This window comes from Ixodes scapularis, unplaced genomic scaffold (genome assembly GCF_016920785.2).
Source record: "Ixodes scapularis isolate PalLabHiFi unplaced genomic scaffold, ASM1692078v2 PGA_scaffold5__190_contigs__length_132052651, whole genome shotgun sequence".
Lineage (NCBI taxonomy): Eukaryota > Metazoa > Arthropoda > Arachnida > Ixodida > Ixodidae > Ixodes > Ixodes scapularis.
Genome location: NW_024609880.1, coordinates 110,958,223 through 110,969,324, shown reverse-complemented (window position 1 = coordinate 110,969,324; position 11,102 = coordinate 110,958,223).

Sequence of the window (11,102 nt, the reverse complement as noted above, 5' to 3'; positions counted from 1 at the left end):
TTGTTGCAGACATATTTTTCACTAACCATACAGTCTAAAAAACATCAACTCGCCAAGAGGCTCTATGACAATCTGTTGAAGCCGAAATTGGCAGTGGCGAGCTGTTGGTTTTTCCCAAATTTGCTTTTAAATACCAATCTATGATGATTCCAGAAACCCAAAAGAACACATTTGTGGCTCGAATTTTTTGTTTCTTTTTATGTTAAAAACAAACGGTTGATAATCACGTCTTTGTCGCGTCAGATATACTGTAACTCTTTTTTTATGGTGATGTGATAGTGCACAGATGATGTAAAATACAGTAATACGCCCCATCTAATTTCCATGTTCACACATATAAGCATTAGATTTAGAAGAAAGTGAACTTTATAAACATTGAAACACCAAAAACGGAATCATTAAAAAAGAAAACAAAAACGTGGACTTTACAGTCGATGATTACTGCCCTAGATTATGACGTCATAATGCCTGCGGTGGTTCTTTGATTCCGGTTTGATTTTTTTACTAGTAAAAAGGTTACTCTGGAGTGAACTGAAATTTTTTGTTTTAAAGCGATATTATCTACACGTGCAGCACAACGTGCTTGAGCATCACCGGCAGTAAACCGGAACCCACGGCCTACAACAGAAATCCCCCCTCCCCCAGTTGCTGCCATCTTGCGTGTTCGCCACATTCGTGGTCAGGTGAAGTCAAGATGGCTGCACCCAGAGGTGGGACAGATCAGATTGGCCAGATCTCGGTCACCAGATTGGCCCACTGGGGCTGTGTTCCAATCTTACTCGAATGGATCCGAGTTTCTCCGGCGGATCGCGTCACGTGACAAGACAGATAAAGTAAATGGACGGGGTAGTTTTTCGAACGCCAAAGTACAGGATCTTTACCCCAAGGTGAGATCGAGCAAATTTTGGAATACCGCCCCACTCACCGTGATCTGGCCAATTTGATCATACCCATTTCTGGGCTCTGCCATCTTAACATCACGTGATCACTCATGTGGCAAACAGGCAAAATGGCGGCAACCGGAGTGGTGCCATTTTCGGCCGCCGGTTTACCGCTCTAAGGTTACTCGAGCTCGTTGCTGCAGCAGGCAATAGCCACGTAGAGAAGAAGACAACATCCCTTATCGATGTTATTTCAGCACACATCGTGCACACCTGAAAGAATTGTTTTTCCCCGGTATCTCCACTGCGCGTAGTACTTTTTTTATATTGTGAGCTTCCACTTAACCCAATACTCACTAATTTTTACAGGACCACAAGATAAACTTAATATAGTCACAACTCAACGTTATTGTTAATTTAATTATATTTAGCGAATTGAAAGGGCGAGCTAAATACATTTCAATGCCATATTGCGACAGTAAAGTTTGAGCTAGCTGATACACACCTCTAAATAGATCGGCTTGAAATTTAGAACTATTCTGACTTTTCCTCTCCTTTCTTCGTGTTTAACTAAAAATCTAACGTTCAAGCTGATCTATTTACACGGTATAAAATGTTGTCGCGAATCGTGGTAGGTCGCATAAAATACTCCCGATTAGTATAACTAGGTGTCGCAGTATTAAAAGTTAAATCGTGATTGTGTCCTTGAACTAAGGAAATAATAAGAGCACGTAAAATCATGAAACGGGCACCTCGTGGCCATACATATCTTGAAATATGGTTTATGAAATACATTTCACAATATATGTATAAGGACGAAACAACTGAGCTAAAAGCAATAAAATTTTCAAAATGTCACGAAAGTTTTCGGACAATCTCTTTCAGTTTACCTTTTGTAGAAGCACCGAGCTGCAATCGCAACGCTTGTTTTTGTAACAAAACATTTTTTACACTAAGTCCAAAATTACACTAAGCCCAAAATAGCGTTTGCCGAAATGAAAGTAAACATTTTCTTATACAGGATAGGCCGGCATAGCCTGCCTGTTGTGGTTTGTTCTTGACAAGATACCGGTCACATTAATTTGCAAATAAGTATCACACAAGCTAATTGATGGTTTTAACGCGGTAGCGTTAAGGAGCTCATGTCGCAGAAAAAGCCATGCCGGTGGCGTGACTGGAAAGTCCTGATTGGTCGATAAGGTCATGACGTCACAGCTACATGCGCTCGCGCAGATATTTCAAACAACCCACAATGCTCACGTGAAACGTGACATCACGCGTGGAATGAAGGTGATTAAAACATGACATGTAATGCGAATTCAACGTCGTCGTATGTCTCAAATGATTTCACTTTGTAAAGTAATTCCTTGCCTTAAAGATAAAAAATTAAGAATTCTAGGGGAGATTCCAACCCACGACCCTTCAGTTGCGAGTCAGACACGCTCCTGACTAGGCCACGCGAGGCAGGCTTGCACGGCGAATGAGAAGGCGATGCAAACGATAGCGTTCCACTTTTAAAGGCAAAGCTTAAGCGTCCTCCAAGATTATCTTTTGTTAATTAAAACGAAGTAGTATTTTATGTTCTAGTCGACATGGCAGCTACTTAATTGGACATTTTCTGACGGTTTCCGCGCGTAATCGTCATAGTTCCGACGCGCGCCCATGTGTACTTCGTTTTTGTCCAGACCACAGAGACATAAAAATTATGTTCATGACATAAAAGAGGCAATAACAGACTTCTATATGTTTGATAAATAATATGTGTGAAGTACACATAGTTATTTAAATTACCTTCAAGATCAAAAATGTGTGTTAGGCTGTCCCAAATCACTTACAACGTCCCTGTTGAGGATAAAAACGACGTAAAAGATTTGCAGAACCCCTTTCAGATCATTTTTTTTTGGGGGGGGGGGGGGGTGGTGGGGGGGGGGAGGGGCATTGCTTTGGGCGGTCGGCCTTTTATTTATGTTGTCAAATATTCACTTAGAAGTGATTAAATATATTTTTTAGAGTGATCAGTAAATTTTCCTGTATAAAGTTCGCATAACCACTTGAGACCGTCACGAAAGGACGATACTCGAAAGTGATGAGTCTGCGTAAACGTGTTTTTTTTTTTTCGCTGATCGGCAGTGTGAAATATCGGGTTGCAGGGCACGCCAAATTAGACTGTGTGCTCACATTATAGATCGAAAGGAAAACACACGAAATGTGCAGAAAGACAGAGATAGTTAATGGTATTTTTCGAAATAATCCCTTACAGAACGCCTTACTGCAAATAGATATGCATAAAGATTCATGAAATGAAAATCCTAATTTTACATAAATAGCGCGAAGGACAGACAAATACTCTTAATATCTTAATATAAATCACATTTCATCAGTTTGTATGAGCTTGAAACTTTGTGATATACTGCCTCGGGAGGCTAATGTTATATTCGGTTTTACCTGCACTTGTTTTGGGCCATCTCTTTACAACACTATGCTTCAATAGTCATGCGCTCTAACATTTCTCTAGGCTGCCGTATATCACCGCGAGACGGCTATAAATACTGCACAACTTTACAGTTAGGACATCTATGGCTAGTGTTGCGAACATCGCAATTCACCAGAAAGCTGAACTGTTTAACATGGAATGCACCTGACGTCATCACACTATGTGCTGGTGGTGCATGTGACTTTTTACGGGTAAAACAGCGCGAACAAGGACACAGGACAGAGAAGATGCACATCTCTGTGCCTTTTTTCTGTCCTGTGTCCTTGTTCGCGCTGTTTTACCCGTAAACATGCTTCACCTACTAGCCAAAATTTCAACAGTATTACGATCGTGATTTCTGCTTGCTCAGAAAATCAATTGCAATGGTGCAAAATTCACTCTGAAGGAGGTTCAAGCTCAGTAAAAGCCAAGTATTTAAAAGGTACGTCGTGCCAGGCGCTCCCGCCGTTCCTCACGACGATACACTAATAATATTAAGTGTATCGTCGTGAGGAACGGCGGGAGCGCCTGGCACGACAAAAAACCTGCTTTTTGGCAAGAGTGGTTTTGCAAACAAACTAGTTTCCGCGGCCATGCTTTTTGGCCTACGCCAAAGATGCGGGGAAGAGGACCCTTTTCAACACAAAATGTTATTAAAACACACACACACAATTCTTTTTTTTTTTTTTTTCTTTTGTGGCTGCTTAAGAAAATCTTTTGTATTCATGAGGACTTGCGTCCTCCGTTTGGGTGTGCTAATTCGACAATTTTATTTGTCACTCGTTAAGAGCAACCCTCCACTGCTTTTATTTTTCACCCCGATAAGTTTAAAGGGGTCATAAAACGATATCGGGTTGAAATGTTCATGACTTTTGAGAGGCGTATACCGGTCCTAGTTTTGCTCAAGTATACTCGCACAGGTCGCCACTGATTCAGAAGCTTCTATATCGCGGTAAAAGTGCGAAGATAAAATGAGACTATTTCTTTTAATCTTGCCTTCGCAAAGATTGATGTCGTAATTGTAGGATCAAAACCACCCGCATGACGACAGTTGAGCGTGGCTCATGGATTGGGAACGAGAACTGCGTGAGCACTGTACATCGGCTCATAACAATCAATGCCTCGGCGGACACTTGGGTCGTGGCTCATGTCCAACCACTGCGGTGCTAAGAATAGCCGAACTCTACTGATGCCTCGAGCTCAGCACGCGTTTTCTTTCTTTCCAACCCCAGCGCTGGGGTATGATTAACGCTGGCGGCATAGAATATGCACCAGGCCACGGAACCGCTTTTGGATCCGAGTTGAGGGGATGAACGACGCTCACATTTCTCTAATTTTCTTGGCGACTGCCATTGCCTAGAAAGAAGAGAAAAGTCAAGTTTGTTAAGTTGTTAACGTTAGAGAGTGATTCTAAGTAGTGTTTAGTGTATGTATAAAACCATTTCATGGTCTCTTTCCTTAAAATACAGACATGGTCGAAACTTGGGCCATAACTTGATAACTACGCTGGTGTGAGACTTAGAGCGACTGGCAACGTTCGGCTGTCCCTCTAAAGCCACTAGACTGTCCCTCTTAAGTGCCTCCGGCCCAAAGACTCCACCTTGTCTTCCAGAGGGCCAGTGCCGGGGTAACACCGACAATGTAAGACCAGAGGAAAATTGACGACTCCCTCGCCGGAGGGAAGAAGCAGGGGTGAAGTTTTTAGTTTTTTTGCCCGATGTCCCAAAGGTCTTCCTGGATATATCACACACCACCTGGTGGTAGTTACGAAATTGAAGAGGGTAAGCAAATTGGCGAAGGAAAGGAATCATACTTTTGGTTCTTACTTTCTAGGCTAGGCGGCGCAAGCTACCGCCAATTATAATGGGTACAGCTCTTAGCATCCACGCACTCATCAAGCGTCATTGGAAACACGAACGTAGCAGTTGTCTGCAGTTAACATAAGTATTAAATAAATGTTTACATAACATATATCTTGCGTCGTAATCTCGGTCGACGGGGCACCCCTTTAGATAAAGGCAGACTTCATTCGTTATTAAACATTTTGATTCAGGTAAAATATATGTCACTGGTAAACAAAGGGATCTTGAGTCATATGAACATGACGTTGTGGATGTTAATGTAGATTTTCTTCTACTGTTGCGTCGAAAATAAAAAACTGATTTTCATATTTTTGGTACCTGGAAACAAAAGTGAATTGCACAGACGATGAACGAAACTATTTACTTAATCGTTTCACGGCGTGAATAGTGTCTATTGCCAGATCAACGTGGAAAATATATTCTGAATTTAGCGATTCAAACCGGTTCGAACCGTTAATTTTTGCTCCCCGCAGCTGAACCGGAACCGAACCGAAAGCTGTGAACCCGAACCGGAACCGAACCGCTAACAATTTCGGTTCGACACTCTGAGGTCCGCGTCCCAGCAGCGGCGCTGGATGTGGCAAGCGCCTGTTGTGCTGAAGGTCGCCCTTCAGCTTGACAGTCGGCGGAAGCTTCGGAAGCCAGGAGTCGGGACGCCGCGACGACAGCGACACTCGCGTTTGCTCGAGCTTTTCACCAGAACTTCTACTACAAGCCGCCAGGATCGCAACATTCCGCAGCACAACACCCAGGCCTTTCTGGCATCATTTGTTACAAATCGAATCCAGTCGAATTCGGGGGTTCTTTACGCGCCAAACCAACGACGGGCATCGGACACGCTCCATCGGAGGACCGAAGATTAATTTCGACCACCTGGAGATCTTTTAACGTACAACCGAAAGCTCGGTTACACGACGCCCTCTCCGCAACAAGCCCCCGTCAGATTGCGGGCATCTCGCCGGAATTTGAACCCGCCACCTGGGGACTCTAAGCCGGCGCTTTGCCTGAAAGCCAACGAGGGGGTTATTTATATACCGTTGGAACCCCTCTCGATGCACGCGCTGAATAGGACGCTGAGCACACCAGGCCCCGTAGTTTAGAATAGCTCAAGCAATATTTGTTCTGTCACTGCTTCTACCAAACTCGAACTCGTTCGAACCAACTCGTAACCACACCTTTGATGACGGCTACCAACGCGCTTCCTCCGATTTCTTTTGTATTAACACGATACTTGCAGTAGCCCAGCATGCAGATAGTTTGTAATGCCTCAACCACACAAAATTACTATCACACATCGTCTTCTATGGGACCTCAAGAGTGCAGCTGTACCCGTTTTCGCTAATAAAACTTACTTGTCTTTGCAGCTGTGAAATATTTCTCAGGCAATTTTAATTATAATGATGCTTGTTGCATTCGTAGGTGAACATACTTATTAATAAAACAGTGTTGTCGGCATAGGACAAATTTGCAGTGTCTGATAAGGCATTGTCTTCCAATCCGTGTACGTTTACATTTGAAGCTGCGGTAAGTTGGAGAGAAAAAAAAAACACGTGGCAACAGTAACAGACATTTTGTTTGACAAACGTTTCGGAAAGAAACTTTCCTTCTTCGTGTGTAGAAGTATTGCACTTAGGTAAGGATTCGCCCGGTCCATCTAAGACCATCCCCAATCAAGCGGAATCATCTAGAACACATCTGTGGTGCAATTCACTATAATAAATAAGGAGAGGAAGCGTGTAATCCTGCTTCTCTTTACTGATCTGTATGAAGTATTAATATGTCCCTTTCCGTATTCAAATACAAAATGTTTAAGTGTAATCAACCGGTAGTCAGTACTAAAACAACGCTCGCATTGCGGATTGAATCAAATGTTTTATAAACGATTATAAAAACAGGCCATACGGCAAGATTTCTTTTGAGAAACACACACGAGGTTTTTTTTTTCTTTTTAACAGTTTCAGATTTATTTTGTAAGCTCCACTTAATGAAATCTAAACTGTAACCAGTTGGCCCCAAGCATAATATATGCTTCCAAACCAACTCCCTGACACATCGGATGGGATATTCTTCGTAGAGTTCCACGCGGATAAATTGAAACACTTTAAAGAGACGTTTAACGATATTGAGTTGGAATGTTTCTCGCTTTACGCCTGCTTACTGGCACTAGTGGAACTCGAGTTCACTCGCACGCAACTCCACTGATCAAGAACTTCCTTGGACGCGGTGTAATCTCAAGAAGAATAACGGACCTTTCGGGCATTTTTGTATTTTTCTTTTCAGTTTCGTTATGGTTATGATATTTGAGTGCGGCTCTTAGATTGTTCACGGGTACTGCGTCGAAATACTGACGATCAGTGTCTGGACTAGCAGCTCGTGTCCAGTCACTGAAATGGTGAGGATAGCTGAACCCTACCAATGTCTGAAACCGAGCGCGTACCCCGGACTTCACCAACCCTAGCGCGTGGCTATGATGAACATTGGTGGCCGTAAATTTTCCGGTGCAGATTTATAAGGGAAATCGGCAGATGTTTTTCGGCGTTTATTTGCTGTTGCTTTTCAAATGTCGCTGTATTTTGAGTATCTTTTTTTCGAACTAATGCTAAGAATGCTGATTACCAGTGAAAAATTTAAAAAGAAACCTGAGGGATCGGGTGTAATAGCCAAGGGTTTCGGCAAAAAAAGTCCTCGCTGGTGCAATAATTTGCAGAAACTGGTGTTTATCGGTTATTACCAATTGAGCAGTCTTGATATGAACAGATTATTATCTGTGTTTATTGATTTAATATATTTTCTATTTTTGACACCAAGGTATGTTGATTACGGTCTCTCCGTTAAAACTGGAAAGTCCACAAACTAAATACATTTTATCGACACCAGATCACGTTGTCGCTTGTTCCGACAGCTTGTTGATCGTGTGAATACTGCACATTTTTCTCGTAGCACTAGTGAAATTTGGCCGAGTTGGTAAGTAAGAAACTAAAAACAGTGTGAAGATGGATGAAGGGAAAGCATGCATGCGCAACCAAAGTGCTGACTGACAACGAATTTTTATTAGAATTTCACCAAAACGCCGTGATAATCCAGGCATGTCCTCAGCATAGATGACGTTGTAGATATGTTTAATAAAAATCAGTTATAATTGTCAGTCAGCACACTATTTGTGCACTTCTGTTCGTCCTTCGTACGTCTTTGCACTCTTTCTGTTTTATCGTTTTTCTTTTATTTGTTCTATGACTGCCCTTTCGCGGAGAAAACAAAATAACGCGCGTTTCATAGGTTTTGAATGTTAAGTGTTAATTCTAAGCGGTATTTTTTTTTTTGCAGAGACACTGTTATTGCACAGCTTCTTTAAACAATAAAAGGGCATTTCGTTTCTGTTGAGTCACCTATGAATTTTCTTTCCGATACTTCACCTCATAAACATTTCCGAAACTGTAGATTACAAAATTCCCACATAGTAATAATCGTGGATTCAGGCGTGAACTTTCAGTGGCCCTTCCATACATCCGCGTCTGTGCGAATAGAAGGGAAACGAAAACATTTCCCTTGTATTTGTAAAGAGGCAAACATGCCGCTGCACTTCCATTCGTACACCCGTTAATGTCGCTTTCGCAAGACTTCCTCGTAGCGTCTATCGAAATGTGATCCACGAGCCTACGAACCATATAGTTTAGAACCTCAAATATTCTACACAATACAAACTCTCCGCCGAAGAGTATGGTTATCAAATTCAAACAAGAACAAAAGAATGGCAAGTGTAATACCCACTGTTTTTAAAATTAAAGCAGTTGAACTTTAATAGATAGAAAACCTCACAACCCATCAACAGAAATGCCGGCGGAAGTGCTTCTCAACCGGAACACGCTTCAGAAGACGGCAAAGGGCTTCGAAAGTTTAAAGCGTAATACATAGATTTCATTCATTTTGGTATTGGACACCTGCCGATGATCCGGGTTTATTGTTCGCCTGTACGATGTTACCGGCCACAAAATAAGTCACATACGTCAGGCCGCTTTCTCCCTCGTACCGACTACCGGCATCTCTATGCAGGCGGCCAGTACCCCATGCCGGTGTCCTATAAGCTCCACGTGTCGGTTAAATTTACATAAAGAAAAAAACTTGTACTACAAGCTAATTCTTTTTTATTATGCATAAGCACAAATACAAAATTTTTCATTCTATATACAAAAAGTTGAAGAGAAATATGTCCAAAATCATATAAAGCATTAAACGCATTTTCTAAGCAGCGGTCGTTTACGTTTGCTGAGAAGCTATTTCAGAGTCGCTTGAGAGCAAAGAACAGAGTATTGTTGATTAATTGCCATGAACATCTACTACATCGCCATACACTTTAGCAAGTGTGGTGACTGTAGTGGGAGAGCTGGGACATGCACCTTTGCTGGTGCACGCATAAAGTCATGCAACTGGCGTAGAGGTACAAAACAGGGCTGCGGACAAAGTGGTTCTGGGTTCGATTGCCGGCGGGTGATGATTCAAAATTTAATTTGGGTGATTCATATTCCAAACCAATCAAAGGGATTTGGCACGTCCAAGCGAAGTACTGTGGATTAATTTCGATAACCTGGGGATCTTTTGAAGTGCCACCAAAATCTCGATTACACGGCGCCTACTCCGCGATGAGCCTTCGTCGGAATGCGGGAATCTCGATCGGAATTGAAAACTGCCACCTGAGGATCCGTATATGACTGATGACGTATGAGTATGTACTGGTCGAATTCTGAGTGCGTGTAACTAGCTGCATACATTCTTTATCTCGTGTTGCTGTGGTCACCAAACTGCTTGTGCTGTCATGCCCTGCCGTTGCGTATGCACGGATGAAAGAAGGGACGACCGGACGAAATTCTGGGAGTATGGGTTCAAGCATGAAATAACTCATTTCATGCCTTAACATCAATGTTGGTCTTTCCTCTGTTCTGCCCAAATGGCATAAAGAAATATCGTATATGGTGGTGATCAGCTTATTAGTGTTGGGATTACATTAGAGTCCAAGGGGTTGACCAGGCTGACCCGGCCTAAGAGCCGCAAACAAAACAACGAAACCTCCAAGAGGCGCATGCGGGAGGGGGGAGGGGAGAGAAGTTTTGTTTAGAGAAATAAACGAAACTTCAACTACTTTCAATCTATCCGAGTCAAAAGCAGTCCAACTGTACGTAAGGTACACTGTAAAAAATTGTTGCCCCATTTTACGGCAAAAGTTGCCGGTTCAGTATTGCCGACATGTTTTCCGTAATCCAGAATATGGACCGTCTGTAAAAACAAGACATATAATTTCGTGAAATGACGAAACGTCCGTAGCTCACTTTACGAACAGTTATTCATTTTCCATTTTACGGGAAGAGTTGCCGGTTCAATATTGCCGACATGGTTTCCGTAATCTAGAAACTGAAAACGTCCGTAAAAACAAGGCATATATTTCGTAAAATGACGGAACGTCTGTAGCCCACTTTACGGACAGCTATCCGTAGGAAATATAAAAGCTGTTCGCACTAAGTAACGAAGCACTATACCTTTCCCCCTTATATGAGGCCAAAGCTACGAGCCATTTGTACCACCTGCACCTCCGATACATCTGCAGACTCCCCTCGCAAAGCTCTAGCCCTGCCAGGGGTTTCACCTAATGTATCAAAGGTGCAGGACTGGTGCAGACAGTTCGTAGCTATGGCCCTCAAAAAGACAGAAAGGTAGAGTGCTTCATTACTTAGTGTGAACAGCTTCCATGTCCAAGTAAGCCGAAGTTACTCGAAGCTTTGGGGTACAGATTGGTATGGAGAATTCATAGCTCCGTCATTCAATATATGCACTTGTATATTTTTTCATCCTTAGACAAAACACACAAGATTTGATGTTTTGCAAAAGAAAAAGAGC